The sequence below is a fragment of the Salmo salar genome, chromosome 18, assembly GCF_965601325.2.
Source record: "Salmo salar chromosome 18, fSalSal1, whole genome shotgun sequence".
NCBI classification, from domain to species: domain Eukaryota; kingdom Metazoa; phylum Chordata; class Actinopteri; order Salmoniformes; family Salmonidae; genus Salmo; species Salmo salar.
The window spans coordinates 27,329,452-27,352,559 of record NC_138308.1 but is presented as its reverse complement, the minus strand read 5'-3'; the positions used below and the strand labels follow the sequence as shown (position 1 = coordinate 27,352,559).

Below are 23,108 nucleotides of genomic sequence, written 5' to 3'. Positions count from 1 at the left end.
ATAGCTGTTCTGAACCAGCATGCAGATATTAGCCTCTCACTTCCTGTTTGAAGCTGTTTTGTTTACCATTGCATGTGCTATTTTTAAATGGCTTAGGCATATAGCTTATTCAAACATTTTCTTGGTTTCATTTGTTGTTTTTCCTCGTTGTTCACTCTTGGAGTATACTATCAATCTAAAAATGATACATTGTGACCCTGTTAATTAATAGAATCTGACCACTACCCAGGGACCTTCAGCATATATTTTGTTCTTTGTCAGTTGAAACAGAATTAAATGTGTGTGTTCTCATAGTCTGTGTGTATTCACATATACCTAGATTTAGATGACTGTCTACCTGAATTGTTTTGTAAAAAGATCTCTGTCACTACTTTATCCTCATTCTGGCATGTATTTTATTCTTACCCGTGCAATGGTTTCTCTCTGACACACACCCAACTCTGACACACACACCTTCTTGCCTTTGTGCTGTTATCTGTGCCCAATAATGTTTGTACCATGTTTTGTGCTGCTACCATGTTGTGCTGCTGCCATGTTGTCTTGCTACCATGTTGTTGTCATGTGGTGTTGCTACCATGCTGTGTTGTCATGTGTTGCTGCCTTGCTATGTTGTTGTCTTAGGTCTCTCTTTATGTAGTGTTGTCTCTCTTGTCGCGATGTGTGTTTTGTCCTAGATTTTTATTTTTAATCCCAGCCCCCGTCCCCGCAGGAGGCCTTTTCCCTTTTGGTAGGCCGTCATTGTAAATAAGAATAAGGTTACTGCCTAGTTAAATAAAGGTTAAATAACATTTAACGAAATACTCCCAGACTGCCTTAGCCATGTAATTCACACCTTAAATTCAGCTCCACAAAGGTATTGACTATCAGCCAACTGCCTTTGTCTCTGAATAACTCCAATAGCACTTTGTGATCGGTAAACACAGACATGGGGCTAATTGTAGTTTCCGTCCTCTCCTTTTAGTGTCTGTTTACAACATGTGTGGGAGAAAGAAAGGAGGAGAAGAGGAGAGAAGTGGCGGAACGGTCACTCTCTCATGCGTATGAATTAACTATACCTGTTGATGATGAACGAAGACCTGAAACCTCAAAGAGAAACGTTCAGATCACACATCTCTTGTCCTTCCCAGCGTGTGATAAATGCCTGCTAGTTTAGTCAACCTCCTGCTTGCCCCCGCAAAGCCATTCTCAGTTGGCCAGCCACACGTAGGAGACGTTCAGACAATGTACTGTACAGGAGATGTTTACTAATCACCCCACAAACCGTCCCAACCACATAATGGATGGATCCACGCCTGGGTTCTTCCCCTCTTTTTATTTGAGATTAATTCACTAAAGTGGGTCACATCCATTAAGTAGCCGTGGATGATCAATAGCTGTTTATCCATGACAGAGTGGACAAAGCGCAGGCTGCCATGATCTCTAAGCCTGGGTGCTGATGTCAATGCTGTGCTCCTATGCCTTGTCTCATTCACCACATCTGTCTGTGATGCAAGACTGAGAGAACACATACGCTACAAAGATGGGACAGTGACCTTGTTATGGAGTATTTCTTCTGTCTGTAGTTCTGTTCTGGAAACAGGGTCACAACAGTTCTTAGTCACTATCCTGTGCATTCAACGCCATAAAATTGTCATTGGGCAGAAAGGGGTCTGTGAAAAACGTCAAAGGGGGAAATGTCATATGTCCATTTCAGGCAGTAAAACACTGTTAGAGTGCTTGTTTTTCAGGGTATATTATGAGAAGCGTGTGGGAGTGCATGCAGATCTTTCTTTGTGGTGCATCTTTTCTAGTAGCTTAGCTGGTAATTCTCAGAACAATTTAACTCATGCACACTTTGTTGTTGTGATGGTGCTTTAGATGAAAACACTGTCTGTTTATCCATTGTGATGAAGAGAGGGAGTTGAGGTGTGTAGAAGTCATCTGATCAGAGTGTGGTTTGCTTTTATTGTTGTGGGCGGTTTTCTCGTCATTTGATCAGTGATATAGACTCGAAAGATGAGTGAATCACATCGAAAAATCTCTCTCTCTCTCTCTCTCTCTCTCTCTCTCTCTCTCTCTCTTTCTCTCAATTCAATTCAATTCAAGGGGCTTTATTGGCATGGGAAACATATGTAAACATTGCCAAAGCAAGTGAAGTAGATAATATACAAAAGTGAAATAAACAATAAAAATGAACAGTAAACATTACACTCACAGAAGTTCCAAAAGAATAAAGACATTACAGATGTGATATTATGTATATATACAGTGTTGTAATGATGTACAAATGGTTAAAGTACAAAAGGGAAAATAAATAAACATAAATATGGGTTGTATTTACAATGGTGTTTGTTCTTGACTGGTTGCCCTTTTCTTGTGACAACAGGTCACAAATCTTGCTGCTGTGATGGCACACTGTGGTATTTCACCCAGTAGATGTGGGAGTTTATCAAAATCGGGTTTGTTTTCAAATTCTTTGTAGATCTGTGTAAGCTGAGTAAATATGTGTCTCTAATATGGTCATACATTGGGCAGGAGGTTAGGAAGTGCAGTTCAGTTTCCACTTAATTTTGTGGGCAGTGTGCACATAGCCTGTGTTCTCTTGAGAGCCAGGTCTGCCTACGGCGGCCTTTGTCAATAGCAAGGCTATGCTCACTAAGTCTGTACATAGTCAAAGCTTTACTTAAGTTTGGGTCAGTCACAGTGGTCAGGTAATCTGCAACTCTCTGTTTAGGGCCAAATAGCATTCTAGTTTGCTCAGTTCTTTTGTTAATTCTTTCCAATGTATCAAGTAATTATCTTTTTGTTTTCTCATGATTTGATTGGGTCTAATTGTGTTGCTGTCCTGGGGCTCTGTGGGGTGTGTTTGTGTTTGTGAACAGAGCCCCAGGACCAGCTTGTTTAGGGGAGTCTTCTCCAGGTTCATCTCTCTGTAGGTGATGGCTTTGTTATGGAAGGTTTGGGAATCGCTTCCTTTTCAGTGGTTGTAGAATTTAACGTCTCTTTTCTGGATTTTGATAATTAACGGGTATCGGCCTAATTCTGCTCTGCATGGATTATTTGGTGTTTTTCATTGTACACGGATGGTATTTTTGCAGAATTCTGCATGCAGAGTCTCAATTTGGTGTTTGACCCATTTTGTGAATTCTTGGTTGGTGAGAGGACCCCAGACCTCACAACCATAAACCAAACCATAAGTTCTATAACTAATTCAAGTATTTTCAGCCAGATCCTAATTGGTATGTCGAATTTTATGTTCCTTTTGATGACATAGAATGCCCTTCTTGCCTTGTCTCTCAGATCGTTCACAGCTTTGTGGAAGCTTTGTGTGCTCTAGGGCAACGGTGTCTAAATGAAATTTGTATTTGTGGTCTTGGCGACTGGAACGTTTTTGGAACACCATTATTTTGGTCTTACTGAGATTTACTGTCAGGGCCCAGCTCTGGCAGAATCTGTGCAGAAGATCTAGGTGCTGCTGTAGGCCCTCCTTGGTTGGAGATCATCAGCAAACAGTAGACATTTGACTTCAGATTCTAGTAGGGTGAGGTGCAGACTTTTCTAGTGCCCTCGCCAATTTGTTGATATATATGTTGAAGAGGGTGGGGCTTAAGCTGCATCCCGGTCTCACCCCACGGCCCTGTGTGAAGAAATGTGTGTTTTTTTCCTTGTTTTAACCGCACATTTGTTGTTTGTGTACATGGGTTTTACAATGTCGTATGTTTTTCTCCCAATACCACTTTCCATCAATTTGCCAAATTGAGTCGTAGGCTTTTTGAAATAAAAAAAGCATGAGAAGACTTTGCTTTTGTTTTGTTTTGTTTGTTTGTCAATTAGGGTGTGCAGGGTGAATACGTGGTCTGTCGTACAATAATTTGGTAAAAAGCCAATTTGACATTTCCTTAGTACATTATTTTCACTGAGGAAATGTACGAGTCTGCTGTTAATGATAATGCAGAGGATTTTCCCAAGGTTGCTGTTGACGCATATCCCACAGTAGTTATTGGGGTCAAATTTGTCTCCACTTTTGTAGTTTGGGGTGATCAGTCCTTGGTTCCAAATTTTGGGGAAGATGCCAGAGCTAAGGATGATGTTAAAGAGTTTTAGTATAGACAATTGGAATTTGTTGTCTGTATATTTGATCATTTCATTGAGGATACCATCAACACCACAGGCCTTTTTGGGTTGGAGGGTTTTTATGTTGTCCTGTAGTTCATTCAAGGTAATTGGAGAATCCAGTGGGTTCTGGTAGTCTCTAATAGTTGATTCTAAGATTTGTATTTGATCATGTATAGGTTTTTGTTCTTTGTTATATAGTCAAAAAGATTGGAGAGGTGGTTTACCCATTCATCTCCATTTTGGATGGATAATTCTTCGTGTTGTTGTTTGTTTAGTGTTTTCCAATTTTCCCAGAAGTGGTTAGAGTCTATGGATTCTTCAATTACATTGAGCTGATTTCTGATGTGCTGTTCCTTCTTTATCCATAGTGTATTTCTGTATTGTTTTAGTGATTCACCATAGTGAAGGCATAGACTCAGGTTTTCTGGGTCTCTATGTTTTTGGTTGGACAGGTTTCTCAATTTATTTCTTAGATTTTTGCATTCTTCATCAAACCATTTGTCATTGTTGTTCATTTTCTTCGGTTTTCTATTTGAGATTTTTAGATTTGAGAGGGAAGCTGAGAGGTCAAATATACTGTTAAGATTTTCTACTGCCAAGTTTACACCTTCACTATTACAGTGGAACGTTTTGTCCAGAAGTTGTCTAAAAGGGATTGAATTTGTTGTTGCCTAACTGTTTTTTGGTAGGTTTCCACTCTACATTCCTTCCATCTATAGCATTTCTTAATCTTACTCAGTTCCTTTAGCTTTGATGCCTCATGATTGAGTATTCCTCTGTTCAAGTAGACTGTGATTTTGCTGTGGTCTGATAGGGGTGTCAGTGGGCTGACTGTGAACGCTCTGAGAGACTCTGGGTTGAGGTCAGTGATAAAGTAGTCTGCAGTACTACTGCCAAGAGATGAGCTATAGGTGTACCTACCATAGGAGTCCCCTCAAAGCCTACCATTGACTATGTACTGTAGGTCTGATCTGAGGGGGCCTAAATGGGGTGTGGGCATGGTTGACTTGGGGGGGGGGGTGTTGATTGGTTGCAGTGGGGGTGTGTATGTGGCTGGTGGTGTTGTGGTCTGGATGTAGATCCTCTCGGCGTGGGTCCTCTTTGTGTAGGTCCAGGGGGGATTACTTTTTGTAATCCGTTATTGATTTTCATGTAATTAAAAAATGTATGTTTTACTCAAGTAGATTGTCATGTCCTTTTTCTATGAAAGCCAGACGTTCTAATGACTTAATTCAGTGCAGAAAATCCTGTCGTCGCCCCTGATCTTGAACCAGTTAATACAGCAGTGTTAACAGTAGGCCTGTAACCTGCTAAATGATGAGATGCACTGTATCAAGCAGAAAGACAAAGCTCCCAAGACACTATTTAGTCTTTTTGGTATAGACTGCATAATAAATAATTCACAGCACTTTCTCTGCCCTTAGGAATGTGGTCATAAAGAATGACTGCCCTTGTGAAAAATGTCCCTTGTATACAAAGCCCTCTTTCCATGGCAGGATGATAAACAGCTAACTGAAAACACCTTCAAAACTCGAATCGTCTTTGTTCTAATTGTTGCAGTGCGTGGAGACATGGCGTTTTGTAAATTTACGTTTTTTAATTTAATTTAAAAAATTACATTTTCTGAGACATTTTAAGGCCTCTTTAATCATAATGTCCACCTGCGATGTGTTCAGGTGACCTGAGAAATGTGTCTTGCATTAGAGAGCCTGTTGTCGTCGGCTGGGGTGACATGGCAGTGAATGGGACTGCTCTCTGCTCTCTATGACAGAAACTAAGTAATGCTGCAATTTTAACTTTGGGGCGGCCATTTTAAGTCGGTCTATGTTGGACTTGACATTTTTGTTGTGTCCTGCAGCATCTTTCTGGAGGCTTTGCAATGAACACAGGACAGCAACACTTTGTATGTATTTTCCTCTGTCTTGAAGGGAAGGTTTCACGGACATACTGTAGATAAGCCTATTCCTTGACTAAATTGTACTTCAATCCAGAGCAGACCACTGAAAATATGGTTTCATGAACATGATTTAAATACTCTCCCACTCACTGACTAGTCCTCACTCTACTAAATTAGAACTATTCTGTCTAATCTATGACTTTGAAACGAACCAAAAATGTCTGGATGTGTAAATATATTTTACTACTTTGAGTAGTGTGTTTTGTGGCACAGTGAATAGTCTTCTCAAGTTTCATCCTCATATACAGGGCCTTCCTGCAAACAACCTCTGATTAGTCACGGTCGACCCTCACAGTCCAGGTACAACAAGAGCACCCAATCACAGCTCCTCCTCTGACCAGTGTGTCAAACAAAGTCAAAGTACATTTTAAACCAACAGGAGATTCTCTTTGGGATGGGAATCCATGTTTTTTTACTTCAAATCATAGGTTGAATTTTGGGATGTTAAACATTTTCCCATACAGTGAGAAGAAAGCTGACATTACATCAAAACACATACCTAATTGTCATGGAAATGAGTTATTATCCAGATCAGCAATACAATTCAATATTTTGAAAAGATGAATAAGACATTTTTTTATTAAGATTCAGGCAAATGTTGATACTTTAAGAAAGGTTGAGCTTTGCGTTTAATCTGCGTTTTTTACTCAATTCTCTGTTTGCACATGTTTACAATACTTGACTGAGGACTTATTGTGTAAGAATGTTATTGTGAACCACTAATCTAACTATGGGTTAGGGAAGTCCTGTGGGAACGGGGGTGGGCGTGAAATGTTTGTCTTGTTCAGTCTTGTTGCTTATTTCTTTGGATCACAAAAAAAGACTTGACTGAGGATGTGGGTTTTCAGACAACTTTCTGTCAATAGCTAATAAGAGCTTGGTGAGTGAGACTAGGTTGCTTGGGGGTAAGAAATAACACCCTGTGGTTTATGAGCAAGGAAAATCCATCCAAAAACAGAGATGAGAAACAGAGGTTAGAAGCAGAGATGAGAAACAGAGGTTAGAAACAGAGATTACGAACAGAGGATCATAACAATACACACCACTTAAACTTGCATTTTAGTTTACTATGGTGTGATGCATATAATATTTGATAGAATCTAGGGAAATTATATACATTATTTCCTGCTAAATGTAAGGCATGATTTATTTATCTAAATATTATTGTTTGGTAATGGCAATTTAAGTAGAGAATGGGAAATTGTAATGATATGTTTTGGCAAGAGTGGTGTGTTGAAGTAACGCCTCGATTGAAGCGAGATCAAAACATGTTACACATCAATGATAACAAATCACATTCTTGCATGAAACGAACATTTACATTTACATTTACATTTTAGTCATTTAGCAGACGCTCTTATCCAGAGCGACTTACAGTAGTGAATGCATACATTTCATACATTTTATTTCATTTCATGCATATTTTTTTTTGTACTAGAGCATCATAAACATCATAAAGCTTTTGTATAAGATAATGATAGCAAAGGTTTGTTTGTCTGTTTACTGTCATTTTCTGCCCCTGGATACAATGTGTCTATCTATTTATTAGCCCTCTTTCTCTGTTCCACTTTAGATTTCGTTGGATGAGACGGATGTGTCATGAGGCCGAGGTGAGATGAACTACTGTTTGAAATGTGAGGACGCTTAGACAGACTTCACAGTTAGATCACACTAGTTAGATAACACCAGATCACACTAGTTAGATCACACCATCTTTCTCATAGTGTACCTTGGCAGGTGGTAACCCAATGATTTAGTTTGAACTATACTACTTATATGTACATTTGACTTTTCATGTTTTGAAGCTGCAAATGAATCTCTATCTATAAGGATGTTATATCATTAATTGACAAAGGCATTTTGGTTTAGAGAAATATTTGATTGAAAGGATCCACTCAGAGGACCCCCAAAGCATTGAAATCAAATATAACTTTTTTTAAACACATTCCCTGCCTTACTGTCATAGACTGTTCTCTCTGGTGTACTGATGCACCAAGTCTGGAACCAACAGAACCCTGAACAGCTTCTACCCCCAAGCCATAAGACTGCTAAATAGTTAGTCCAGGTAGTTATCGGTTAACTATTTAACTATCTGTATTGACCCTTTTTGCACTGGCTCCTTTGTCTCATCACATACGCTGCTGCTACTGGTAATTATCTATCCTGTTGTCTAGTCACTTTATCCCGACCTATAAGTACATATATACCTCAATTACCTCGTACCCCTGCATATCGACTCAGTACTGGTACCCTGCGTATATAGCCGAGTTATCATTACTCATTCCTGGTGTTATAATTTTTCTATTATTCCTCGTTTTTTCCCCTCTGCATTTTTGGGAAGGGCCTGTAAGTGTTTCCCTGATAGTCTACACATGTTGCTTACAAAGTATGTGACAAATAAAAATTGATTTGATTTGACTGTAATATGATGTACTGCATGTCTTTGTTAGTGTGGTTTGGGATTTCCTGTGTGAGCCTGCTATGTGGCTCTCCTCACCTCGTCCTCTCACTCTGGGGGCCCTGTCAATAGCCATATTCCGTTTCCATTTCCTCCCTCTAGAACACCAGGCAACCCATTACTCTACTGTTAAAGCAGGATGGACTTTTTGGGATAAAGCACCTCATAGCTCCCAAGTGATGACATGGATCTGTTAGATGGCTCTAAAGCTGTTTCTGCAGACTATTGGCTTTAAAAAGGCCTGAGGCTCAAATACTAGGAGACTACCTTTTAATGACTAGTCAAGAGACGGAGGGAAATAGCTGGACGCAGGAGTTCACGGTAAGCTGGGTTCATGTTGCTGGTTTTTCCTAGTTGCAGTTTTGATTCCTGGGTTGTTGAGGTCGATTTGTTGAAGTTGACTCCTTGATGTCTCAAAATGGTTCTGTTCTAACTGTTCTAACATAACAACAATAAATGATTTTATACTGAGGATGTTTTCTGACTTAAGTTTTTGGTTTTATATGGATAATTATAAATGTTTGAAATAATTGAAGAACCATAACTTCACCCTGATGTGCCAAAAGGCCAAATAAATGTTTCTCATAAATAGTGTCTCAATGCTAAAGTCTTCTGTAGTTGACACGGAAACGCTCTTGACTTTGAGCTCAGTTCTCAAATGCAGAATGATTAGTGAGTCCATTTCCACTCAAATCACCCAAAATAAACACTAGCTTCCAATGAAGACACTGTAATTTTGTGTCACGAGCTGCACAATGGGGTGTGTTTAAGGTCATGAAGGTAAGGGGGGTATCTGGGGGCATGCTTATGAACAGGGTTAGTCTGATTCAGGGTGATTTAAAAAGGGTGCTGAACGTGATTGTGACAGGTTCAGACAACAGTAGTTGGGGTCATGGACAGGGGTTCCCCAGGGGGGGAGGTTGGAACATACACTGCTGTAGTAGAATGAGTAGTTGTCTATGTATCCCAGGCTATAAATGGGATACAGCAGTGCAGAGTGAGTGTTATGGGGCGCCTGGTAATGCCAGACTCCTCTACAGTTTGTCTGTGATATGATGCTGAAGACAGCCATATACAAAACACTTACAGCTATCATCAGGTATTACTGAGGTTTTATAGCCCAAGTTAATTCTGATTAGGACTGTTTTATGGCTCATTTGTGTCATAACATGTTTCATTGTTTATGGCCAAAGTCCTGAATTCAATCAATACTGGTTTATTGGGTAAGGCAATACAACATTATTACGTAGGATTTGGGGTGGCATGGGTCAGGCTTCAGAATATTAGTCAATCTGTGTGAGGTTTTAGACAGAACATACCCAGGATGCACCTGGCTCCACACATAACGTCACAGAGAGTGAGGAACAAGCCCAATAAAGCGCTGTGCGGTTGTCTTATTCAGGTCTTGTTCATTTTGATTCAATTGGGATGCTCCTATAAAGCTTTTTAAACCAATGTTTCTCATGTTTAGTGGATCTGGTATTAGATGCTATATAGTGTTATGTTATAATAGGGAATTCAATAGAATGTATTACTGTATTTTGTAACTCATTATATATTATGGTCATGAAGAAAATGCTATTTGTCAAGACAATGTATCTCTGACATAACACTGTTGTCTTTTTACATGACCTTGTTACATCTGTCTGTGTTCCCTTTAACAACTCTGGTGACTCAGCGAAAATACAGGAAGTTGTGTTACTTCCATAGTTATGTACTGTATGTCTCTGAGATTTCGGTCCAGCTTGGTTTATATTCCCATTGCTCCCTCTCCTTGCAATGAACACCCACCAAATCAACAGCTCTTATCAGTTAACTGCTTTCTTAGCTATATTAATTGACCTTTTTTTTTAAATAAATCAATAAACTATATTACATGTAATAAAAGAGAGGTGTTATTATGTCCAATGCTTGTCGACAGCAGCCTGTCAAGGTCAACAGAGTGGAGAATGTGTCTAGAGCAACACAGACCTGCAGGAGCCAGGGCACACGTGATGCACATCGGATGAATATCTGTTTACACGCCACTGAAAGCCGCCACACAAAGGCTGGAGTGACTCATGGTAACCAGAGACACAAGCTGTGCTACTAGCTCCTCTCCTGTTGTTAGGCTCACTCAGGGCCACTACTGTTAAGGTACACAGTTGCAATTGGGAGTAATAGCACTAAGATGGCACTAACTCATTTAGTACCTATTTATGTGAGCATGTATGTACTGCGTGTGCCTGTTACAGCATATAGCTGTGTGTGCATGTTTGTATCTGTTTAATTCGTCACTATATTCCTGACTGAAAGACTGACTACATCCCCATAATAGGACCCCCCGCCCAAACACAATCCAACCACACCGCCACTCATTTAATGTTCTGTGGTGAGGTCATCACTCCAAGATGGCTGTCTGCCTTTTGTTCCTTCATGTCCGAACTGGCTACAGTTACAGGCAGATAGAGTGAGCGTCTGAACAGTTTCTGTCTGGCTCTCGTGAGGGTGCTCAGTAGGGCCTCAGGGTTCTGGCTCTACAATGTACAGACAAGGATACGCCCAGACATGTTGAGCAGTCAGTAGCTCACTCCCCCCACCCGGTTTACTGCTCTGTCCAGTGCAATATAAACACATCCTTGTTGCAATCTGAGCCAGCTGCTGTTCAGCTATAATGCAGTGTCTTAGTGAAACGTCTGTACTGTATAGCTTGCTACTTAAAGTCAGCACACTGATTCTTCATTCAACCCCTTATTTTACATTTGAGTCATTTAGCAGAAGCTCTTATCCACAGTAAATTTTGAATAAGAGCCTTGCTCAAGGGCACATTGATAGATTTTTAACCTAGTCAGGGATTTGAACCAGCGACCTTTTGGTTACTGGCCAAACTCTCTTAACCTCTAGGCTACCTGCCTTCCATTATCATAACCTAATGACACAGTCCCCCACCCCAATCAACAGGCATCCTACTGTGTAGAAACCTGCAACTATTCTGTTACAGAATTTAGGCTACATTCAATCTCTGGCTTGTTTAGACTCACTATTACCCACTATTGGCCTCTTGTACATAATTCAGTGTTACTTCAACACCTTCCCTTCACCCCTGTGCCCCTCCAACCCCCCCCCCCCCCCCCCCCCTCTAACACTGACACGGCCCCTAACACTTACACCAGTCAATTACCCTGACATTTCTCACAAAAACGTCCCCTTTCTACCACATTTCAAAAAGGTTTCTCTTAAAGGAGCATAACTTTTTTTGTGTGTGAGACAAAATTAGAATTGAAGGTGTAACTGGCAGGAAGTGAAAGAAAAGGGAGATACTAACAGGACTGTTGGACAACTACTTTATTCTCAGCACCGTACCAATAAAATGATGATCCTTCTTCGAACCCAGCTTATATCCCTGCAATAAACACTTTATACCCAATGTGATAATATGAGTCTGTTCAAAACTGTTTGGTTCCTGCTTGCCTAGGACAACTACATAGCAGCGAATGCAGCTGTGGCCTCTTCCCCACAACTGATGACTCATCATAAATCCACCATTAGAACTCTGGGTGTTAAAACAGATGCTGTCCACTGATTACTTCTGCTTGACAACAAGTGCTTTGCCAGTGAGGTATATCACACAGAGGCTTTATCATTGAACTTGGGACCAAACTCGGATTAAAAAGCAGATTTGAACCATGCTGAGTGTTAGGAGCACATAGTCTCATATGGGTGTCTGGGGAGTTCAACCTGATCAGAACTCTGGTGTTGGTTCCCTTGTTTGGATAAACTGTTACAGATGTAGGATCTTAATTTGATCACCCTGGTGCAGGACATCTTTCCTGAAATGCAGATTTTTTTTTGTAGCATATTTGAGGTTTAAAAGGGCATCTGAAGTTTGTAATTTCAACTTTGACATCTCAGACTTGATTTTCCCTTACGAAAAATTTATCAACCCCTACAAAAACGTCTATTCATTATAATTCACATAATTTCCTCTTGCTGAAGGATTATTTTCCTGCTGTAGCAAACTGGCTAAAATTAAGATCCTACATCTGAAGATGGTCTAGTCATGTGACAGGGATGTGACTGTGAGCTGGGTTGGGTTGTCAGGACTGGGGTTGTGATAGTTAGATTCAAGGGTGGTGTAATTCTCTCTCTCATTGGATAAGAAAAATAAGCAGGGTACTGTAATCCTCAGCTGAAAAAGACAGTCAGTAGTTTGTAACCACTGGAACTAGGGTTGGGCGGTATCCAGATTTTCATACCTTCATACCGTTTCTGTACCACACAGTGGTAAACGGTACTACTAGAAGTGCACACAAGGGGCGCTATTTCAACAACAACAGAATTTGACGCACAAAACAATTCAGGCAACAGGGATCTTGATCCAGGAGGGGATTGAATGTCTCTGTTGTAACCAATAAACTTGATCTTGACATCTAGCCACTTAGCTAGCAAGTTAGGAAACCAAATGCAAAGCTAGAGCCCTGAACTGGATATAATTTATTATAGTTACACTTAATTTAGTTAGTTATAAGCATTTAGTTAGTTATAAGCAGATATTGGATATCATACCATCAGTATTTCGAAATACCCTGGTATACGGTATGAATGGTGTATGGCCAAGCCTAACTGGAACTTTAAATGGCTACCAGTATGACAATGCTGTTTGCATGGATTGCAGTCCACTTATTAACACCATCCACAGGAGCATTTGCACTACAATCGAATGGAACATGTCTAATTAAATCATTCTTAGTAGTACAGTCTAATATTCTTCAAAAAGCATATGAAGGGTTAGTTACATGTTCTCTCTGGTTAAAAGGAGAAGCTCTGTGTTGCTGAGAGGAGAGGAGGCACGCAACCTCTGTCAACTAGTTTCAGTGACAGGACCTGTTGACTCATGGGAGGACTCTTTCCTGTTCAGGCGGCAGTCATTTTGATTGTGCACTCACAGAGGGAAATGCAGATTCATGTAACAAAAGAAACTCATGTAACACATCTTGTGTTAGGAAATACTTGAACGATTTTTTTTTAAATTTTTTTTTACAGTTTTAACAAGTTGACAAAATTAAATATTACATAAGGCCTACTTCACATCATAAATATGTTTGAAATTATAAGAAAAAACACTGTCTAAGAGCATCATGCAGCGATATGAGTTTGGAGACTTTCATCCCTGAGCTCATCTACAGAAACTAACTACCGCACTCTGATTATATACAGTGCCTTCGGAAAGTATTTAGACCCCTTGCCTTTTTCCACATTTTGTTACATTACAGCCATATTCTAAAATGTATTAAAAAATAATGAAATCCTCAGCAAACTACACACAATACCCCATAATGACGAATCAAAAACAGGTTTTTAGACCTTTTTGTAAAAAACAGAAATACCTTATTTACATAAGTATTCAGACCCATTGCTATGAGACTCGAAATTGAGCTCAGGTGCATCCTGTTTCCATTGAGCATTCTTTGAGATGTTTCTACAAATTGATTGGAGTCCACCTGTGGTAAATTAAATTGATTGGACATGATTTGGAAAGGCACACACCTGTCTATATAAGGTCCCACAGTTGACAGTGAATCTCAGAGCAAAAACCAAGCAATGAGGTCAAAGAAATTGTCCGTAGAGCTCAGAGACAGGATTGTGTCGAGACACAGATTTGGGGAAGGGTACCAAAACATTTCTGCAGCATTGAAGGTCCCCAAGAACACAGTGGCCTCCATCATTCTTAAATAGAAGAAGATTGGTAACACCAAGACTCTTCCTAGAGCTGGCCGCCCGGCCGAACTGAGCAATCGGGGGGGAAGGGCCTTGGTCAGGGAGGTGACCAAGAACCCGATGGTCACTCTGACAGAGCTCCAGAATTCCTCTGTTGAGATGGGAGAACCTTCCAGAAGGACAACTATCTCTGCAGCACTCCACCAATCAGGCCTTTTATAGTAGACTGGCCAGACGGAAGCCACTCCGCAGAAAAATGCACATGACAGCCCGCTTGGGGTTTGCCAAAAGGTGGTGGTGGCAGCATCATGCTGTGGGGACTGAGAGACTAGTCAGGATTGAGGCAAAGATGAATGGAGAAAAGTACAGATAAATCCTTAATGAAAACCTGCTTCAGAGCGCTCAGGACCTCAGACTGGGATGAAGTTTCACCTTCCAACAGGACAACGACCCTAAGCACACAGCCAAGACAACGCAGGAGTGGCTTCCGGACAAGTCTCTGAATGTCCTTGAGTTGCCCAGCCAGAGCCTGGACTTGAACCCGATCGAACATCTCTGGAAAGACCCTAAAAATAGTTGTGCAGCAACGCTCCCCATCCAACCTGACAGAGCTTGAGAGGATCTGCAGAGAAGAATGAGAGAATCTCCCCAAATATAGGTGTGCCGAGCTTGTAGCATCACACCCAAGAAGACTCAAGGCTGTAATCGCTGCCAAAGGTGCTTGAGTCACGATACTATAATACACACCAGAGAGGTTTTACCCTCAGACTCAATGGCCAAATATCTGGATCAAGTCTATGTGTTTACCCTGTGTTGAAACCACTGCCTAGAACTGTTTAATTAGTCAAGCTTACAGTAAGTACATATATCTTTCCTTTTTCTCATTCTATTATAATCTCAGTAAAACAAAGTACTGAGTAAAGGGTCTGAATACTTATGTAAATGTGATATTTCCATTTTTTATTTTTAAGAAATTAGTGAAAATGTAAAAAAAACTGTTTTTGGTTTGTCATTATGGGCTATTGTGTGTAGATTGACAAGGTGCAAAAATTATTTAATCAATTTTAGATTAAGGTTATAACTTAACAAAATGTGGAAAAAGTCAAAGGGTCTGAATACTTTCTGAAGGCACTGTACCTGCATGGAAATAGCCTAGCCAATCACAGGTGAGAAGAGTAGACTGACAGGAAAGATGAGTCACTACAGCAAAAAGAGCTCAAAATGACAAAAGCACAGTGTTCTGAGATACTTCCCATTGGTCAACAAATACGCTAGAGGGATATTAGAATAATAATAATAACTTTATTTGTATACCGCTTGTCAATGCAAGTAACAAAGTGTTTCACATCATAAAATAACGAAATAAAAGTACTTACAAAGAAACAAAGACAGGAGGAAGGAGAATTAATGAGAAGCATCCCAAATGTATTTGTCAAACAAACTGAAACATTAATCTTATCAAAGAAACACCTTCAAATCCCTAACTAACAATTAGTCATCATGCCATGTCTTGATATGAATCAGGGTGTTAATGTGAGAGCTTCCTGACAGGGGGAGGTTGTAAGACATGGTTGTGTGTTAAGAGAGTGAGGCACCATGTTTCATGACTAATATCTTAGGAAAATACTGAAGATTCTAAAACTGACAACTTATAGCCCCGGGGCAGGATAACCCTTGCTCAAGGACAGATTTTTCACGTACTCGGCTCTGGATTTGAACCAGTCAATCAATCAATGAAATTATTTTATAAAGCCCTTTTTACATCAGCAGATGTCACCAAGTGCTATACAGAAACCCAGCCTAAAACCCCAAACAGCAAGATGTAGAAGCGCGGAGGCCAGGAAAAACTCCCTAGAAAGGCAGGAACCTAGGAAGAAGCCTAGAGCGGAACCAGGCTCTGGGGGGTGGCCAGTCCTTTTCTGGCTGTGCCGGGTGGAGATAGAACATGGCCATTAAGGCCAGATTGTTCTTCAAGATGTTCAAACGTTCATAAATGACCAGCAGGGTCATTCAGAGGGTCGAGACAGCAGGTGCGGTAGAGAGAGAGGGCTATAGAGTCAAAAACAGAAGGTCCGGGGACAAGGTAGCACGTCCGGTGAACAGGTCAGGGTTCCATAGCCACAGGCAGAACAGTTGAAACGGGAGCAGCAGCACAACCAGGTGGACTGGGGACAACCAGGTGGACTGGGGACAGCCAGGAGTCATCAGGCCAGGTAGTCCTGAGGCATGGTCCTAGGGCTCAGATCCTCCGGGAGGGGAGGGAAAGGGAGAGAGAGAATTAGAGGGAGCATACTTAAATTCACACAGGACACCAGATAAGACAGGAGAACTACCTCAGATATAACAGACTGACCTTAGCCCCCCGACACATAGACTATTGCACCACAGATACCGGAAGCTGAGACAAGGGGGGGGGGGGGGGGGCACTGTGGCCCCGTCCAACGATACAAAATACCAGAATGCATTTTTAGTCCTCATCATTGGACAGAAAAAATACCTGTTGATGCCATGCATTAAGAATCCTGTCAGATAAGGGTTTAGTGATAAAATGTAGCAAGAAGTGGAGGGGCAAGGTTCACAAACCAGTAAGATGGGTGTGAAATTCTCCAGTAAGATGAATGTGAAACTCTCCAGTAACGTGGATGTGAAACTCTCCACTTAGATGGATGTGAAACTCTCCAGTTAGATGGATGTGAAACTCTCCACTTAGATGGATGTGAAACTCTCCACTTAGATGGATGTGAAACTCTCCAGTTAGATGGATGTGAAACTCTCCACTTAGATGGATGTGAAACTCTCCAGTTAGATGGATGTGAAACTCTCCAGTTAGATGGGTATGAAACTCTCCAGTAAGATGGGTGTGAAACTCTCCAGTATTAGGGCCCCTAACATCACCCTTCTACTCTGCTGAAGCTGTTGATAGGGACTCTCACTCAGCCTCATACCTCTAACCCCACCAGCGGAGGCTGGTGAGAGGAGCTATACAACTGGCTCATTGTAATAGCTGGAATGGAATCAATGGAACAGTATCAAACACATCAAACATATTGAAACCACATGGTTGACTCCGTTCCATAAATTCCATTCCAGCCATTACAATGAGCCCATCTATAGGTCCTCCCACCGGCCTCCTCTGAACCACACCTCTCGGAGGCCAGTTTAACAGTTTAACCCAGTCCCTTGCTTACAGAGTAAGACCAACCCACCCGTGAGTAGGTCTGGGCTCTGACAGGTTAAAGGCATCAGGATGCTTCAGTTCAGAGAAGCATGGGAACGCCTTTACTCTGTAAGCAAAGGACTGTGTTAGATTCATGTCCACACCCTTGCTATCACTCAGACCAGAATGGGGGCATCACTGCTCCCCCGGTTTTCCTACCTACCCTGCTGCTCCCCCTATGGACATTTCCCAACCCCATCAACTGACATTTAACCTGCCCCCACCCCAATGGACATTTACTATTGCGCAGCTGTTAATATGAATATATTATTATTTTATTTCACTTTGTCCTGTGTTGATGGAGCTCTTAGCTCAGTAATTTCACTGTACCCTGTGATTACATCTGCAACCCTGTACAAGTGACTATTAAACTCCCTAATCTAATCTCAACCCTAACCCTAGTTATAAACCTAACCTTAACCCTAATCCTCAGAGATCAAGTCGCACCCTGGCCCCTTTCCTGAAAATAGCTGCTATCAGCGAGAAAAGGGAAGGCAATAAAAGTGCAGGGTGGATGTAACTATTTGTTTGTTCTGGGTCAGTATTACCAGAAACCCATGGTTTCTCTTCCTCATCTCCTGGTATGTGGGGATTCTTCAGCCTGAGTCACTGACACTCATAGCCCTAGGTGTCTCAGGGATGGGCAAGAGTGTTGCTAGAATGTTGCTAGAATTTGAGGACATAGGTGGCTTAGCCCAAAGCCAGTGGGGGTTCTACCAAAAACATTTGGGGCGGCAGCCTCGGAAGCCCACCCCTAACGACGCCGATGAGGATGGGCATAACTTTACAGTTCTTATCTGAATATTGATTTATATAATAAAGTATCTGTTACACAGTGTATTTTACACTGACGATACATACAAAATACCAGAATGCATTTTTAGTCCTCATCATTGGACAGAAAAAATACCTGTTGATGCCATGCATTAAGAATCCTGTCAGATAAGGGTTTAGTGATAAAATGTAGCAAGAAGTGGAGGGGCAAGGTTCACAAACCAGTAAGATGGGTGTGAAATTCTCCAGTAAGATGAATGTGAAACTCTCCAGTAACGTGGATGTGAAACTCTCCACTTAGATGGATGTGAAACTCTCCAGTTAGATGGATGTGAAACTCTCCACTTAGATGGATGTGAAACTCTCCAGTTAGATGGATGTGAAACTCTCCACTTAGATGGATGTGAAACTCTCCAGTAACATGGATGTGAAACTCTCCACTTAGATGGATGTGAAACTCTCCACTTAGATGGGTGTGAAACTCTCCAATTAGATGGATGTGAAACTCTCCAGTTAGATGGATGTGAAACTCTCCAGTAACATGGATGTGACTCTCCACTTAGATGGATGTGAAACTCTCCACTTAGATGGATGTGAAACTCTCCACTTAGATGGATGTGAAACTCTCCAGTTAGATGGGTGTGAAACTCTCCAATTAGATGGATGTGAAACTCTCCAGTTACATGGATGTGAAACTCTCCACTTAGATGGATGTGAAACTCTCCACTTAGATGGATGTGAAACTCTCCAGTTAGATGGATGTGAAACTCTCCACTTAGATGGATGTGAAACTCTCCAGTTAGATGGATGTGAAACTCTCCAGTTAGATGGGTATGAAACTCTCCAGTAAGATGGGTGTGAAACTCTCCAGTATTAGGGCCCCTAACATCACCCTTCTACTCTGCTGAAGCTGTTGATAGGGCCTCTCACTCAGCCTCATACCTCTAACCCCACCAGCGGAGGCTGGTGAGAGGAGCTATACAACTGGCTCATTGTAATAGCTGGAATGGAATCAATGGAACAGTATCAAACACATCAAACATATTGAAACCACATGGTTGACTCCGTTCCATAAATTCCATTCCAGCCATTACAATGAGCCCATCTATAGGTCCTCCCACCGGCCTCCTCTGAACCACACCTCTCGGAGGCCAGTTTAACAGTTTAACCCAGTCCCTTGCTTACAGAGTAAGACCAACCCACCCGTGAGTAGGTCTGGGCTCTGACAGGTTAAAGGCATCAGGATGCTTCAGTTCAGAGAAGCATGGGAACGCCTTTACTCTGTAAGCAAAGGACTGTGTTAGATTCATGTCCACACCCTTGCTATCACTCAGACCAGAATGGGGGCATCACTGCTCCCCCGGTTTTCCTACCTACCCTGCTGCTCCCCGTATGGACATTTCCCAACCCCATCAACTGACATTTAACCTGCCCCCACCCCAAAGGACATTTACTATTGCGCAGCTGTTAATATGAATATATTATTATTTTATTTCACTTTGTCCTGTGTTGATGGAGCTCTTAGCTCAGTAATTTCACTGTACCCTGTGATTACATCTGCAACCCTGTACAAGTGACTATTAAACTCTCTAATCTAATCTCAACCCTAACCCTAGTTATAAACCTAACCTTAACCCTAATCCTCAGAGATCAAGTCGCACCCTGGCCCCTTTCCTGAAAATAGCTGCTATCAGCGAGAAAAGGGAAGGCAATAAAAGTGCAGGGTGGATGTAACTATTTGTTTGTTCTGGGTCAGTATTACCAGAAACCCATGGTTTCTCTTCCTCATCTCCTGGTATGTGGGGATTCTTCAGCCTGAGTCACTGACACTCATAGCCCTAGGTGTCTCAGGGATGGGCAAGAGTGTTGCTAGAATGTTGCTAGAATTTGAGGACATAGGTGGCTTAGCCCAAAGCCAGTGGGGGTTCTACCAAAAACATTTGGGGCGGCAGCCTCGGAAGCCCACCCCTAACGACGCCGATGAGGATGGGCATAACTTTACAGTTCTTATCTGAATATTGATTTATATAATAAAGTATCTGTTACACAGTGTGTTTTACAATATGTGACCCGATTCTGTAAACTAGGTGGCTGGCTGGCTGGCTCCCTAGCTGACATTATTATTTGTTTCCCAGAGCCGTTTACTTTTCTAGTTAGAGCCTAATGTTAGCTAGCTAACATTGGACTTGGTTGGTTAGCCCCCAGCACTGTGGCATTGTTGCCACTTTGTTCATTGTTGTTTAACTAGCTAACGTTAGCAGGCTGGCTCGTTAGCTAACGTTACATGACGTATGTGATCTCAAAGGTTGTTTACCTAGCTAGGTTCATTGTTTACCTAACTAGCTAGCTATATGTCTTAAGCTAAAGTGTACTGTTAGCTAGCTAACGTTAGCTGGCTGGCTGGCTCCCTAGCGGACGTTATTATTCGTTTCCCAGAGATGTTTGCTTTTCTAGTTAGTTGGCACTTTGTTCATTGTTGTTTAACTAGCTAATGTTAGCTGGCTGGCTCGTTAGCTAACGTTACGTGACGTGTGGTCTTAAACGTTGTTTACCTAGCTAGGTTCATTGTTTACCTAGCTAGCTCACTATATGTCTTAAGCTAAAGTGTACTGTTAGCTAGCTAACCTTATTAATCGTTTCCCAGAGCTGTTTGCTTTTCTAGTTAGAGCCTAGTGTTGGTACTTTGTTGTCTCTACTTTTATCCACTGTAAAAAAAAACACCATTCCACATTTTGCTACATAAGACCGAATCCATGTAGTGAGTCACATATGGTCAAGAAATGACAGCGATACAAAGCACATTCCAAATCTCCATGGTTTTGTTTTAGGTTTATTTTAACATCTTGGAACATATGCAGAAACGTACAGTACCAGTCAAAAGTTTGGACACACCTACACATTCAAGAGTTTCCCTTTATTTTTTACTATTTTCTACATTGTAGAAAAATAAAAAATAAACTGAAATATAACATTTACATAAGTATTCAGACCCTTTACTCAGTACTATGTTGAAGCACCTTTGGCAGCAACTACAGCCTTGAGTCTTCTGGGTATGAAGGTACAAGCTTGGCACACCTGTATTTGGGGAGTTTCTCCCATTCTTCTCTGCAGATCCTCTCAAGCTCTGCCAGGTTGGATGGGGAGCGTTGCTCCACAGCTATTTTCAGGTCTCTCCAGAGATGTTAGATCAGGTTCAAGTCTGCGCTCTGGCTGGGCCACTCAAGGACAATCAGAGACTTGTCCCGAAGCCACTCCTGCGTTGTCTTGGCTGTGTGCTTAGGGTCGTTGTCCTGTTGGAAGGTGAACCTCCGCACCAGTCTGAGGTCGTGAGTGCTCTGGAGCAGGTTTTCATCAAGGATCTCTACTGTAATTTGCTCCATTCATCTTCCCCTTGATCGTGACTAGTCATCCAGTTCCCACTGCTGAAAAACATCTCCACAGCCTGATGCTGCCACCACCATGCTTCATCGTAGGGATGGTGCCAGGTTTCCTCCAGACGTGACGCTTGGCATTCAAGTCAAAGAGTTTGATCTTGGTTTCATCAGCACAGATAGTCTTGTTTCTCATGGTCTGAGAGTCTTTAGGTGCCTTTTGGCAAACTCCAAGCGGGCTGTCATGTGCCTTTTACTGAGGAGTGGCTTCCGTCAGGCCACTCTACCATAAAGGCCTGATTGGTGGAGTGCTGCAGAGATAGTTGTCCTTCTGGAAGGTTCTCCCATCTCCAGAGATGGTACCCTTCCCCAGATCTGTGCGTTGACACAATCCTGTCTCGCAGCTCTACAGACAATTCCTTCGACCTCATAGTTTTTTCATGTCCAATCAATTGAATTTACCACAGGTGTACTCCAATCAAGTTGTAGAAACATCTCAAGGATGATCAAAATAAATAGGATGCAGCTGAGCTCAATTTCGAGTCTAATAGCAAAGGGTCTGAATACTTATGTAAATAAGGTATTTTGTATTTTAATAAGTTTGCAAAAAATTCTAAAAACCCGTTTTCATTTTGTCACTATTGTGTGTAGATTGATGAGGGGAAAAAATATTTAATCAATTTTAGAATAAGGCTGTAAAGTAACAAAATGTGCAAAAAGTCAAGGGGTCTGAATACTTTCCGAAGGCACTGTACCTGCTACACTTAGGTAGTAGATCAAGAGTTTAACCTTTTTTAGGATATACCTGATGTGCTTGTCCCAGGTCAGGTCAGCTGACACCATTACACCCAGCAAAAGGAAGGACTCCACACATTCAGCTGGATGGCAGTTTACAGCAACCACTGGTGGAGAGGCCTTGTCAGCAGCCCTTTTAAGCAGATTACCATATTCTTGGTTTTCTCTTCCTTCATGTAGAGGCAGTTGGTTTTTCCCCACTCTGCCACTGCATTGATCACTGCTTGCGTTTGGCCAGGTAGCTTGCCAGGGAGCAACTCTGTGAGTGTAAGTTCATCAGCGTACTTTACAGGGTGGACGCTGCTTGGGTTGTCTAGGTAGCTCTTGATGGTGTGAGTAGAGGGAGTAGGAGCTGGCCATGGTCCATGGTGTTAAATGCTCTTCAAAAGTCTATAAAGGTTACATTAACATCTTGCTTTGGCACTTGGTTTGAGATGTGCTACAACTGTAGGAGATGGAGAAGAGCAGACCCTGTTGACCTGTTCTTAACGAAGACGTGGTGAAGACTTGATGTTATGAGCAGTCTCCTTCTTCAGAATGTCACGTAGCAACCCATTAAATATTTTCCCCATGGAGCTGAGATTTGCCTGTACGGGAGGTGGGGCTTTTTCACTTACGCACAGCACAGACAATGGACTGTTTCCATTGAGAGGGGAAGGAGCTGTGTTCCATACATGAGTTGAAGATCTGGCACAGAACTGGTGCTAGCTCCACACACTATGTTTTCAGGAACAAGCGGGGAAT

At 41.7% G+C, this 23,108-nt stretch overlaps 1 long non-coding RNA gene across 3 annotated transcripts in view; it reads left to right on the top strand.

Moving 5' to 3' along the window:
• LOC106577107 (uncharacterized) overlaps window positions 1-23,108 on the top strand; it is a 65,243-nt gene that overhangs the window by 25,468 nt on the left and 16,667 nt on the right. For all 3 annotated transcript variants that reach the window (XR_014381368.1, XR_006760350.2, XR_006760351.2), the window contains one exon: window positions 7,626-7,662. This is a non-coding gene — a long non-coding RNA (uncharacterized LOC106577107). The remainder of the gene's footprint in view (window positions 1-7,625; window positions 7,663-23,108) is intronic.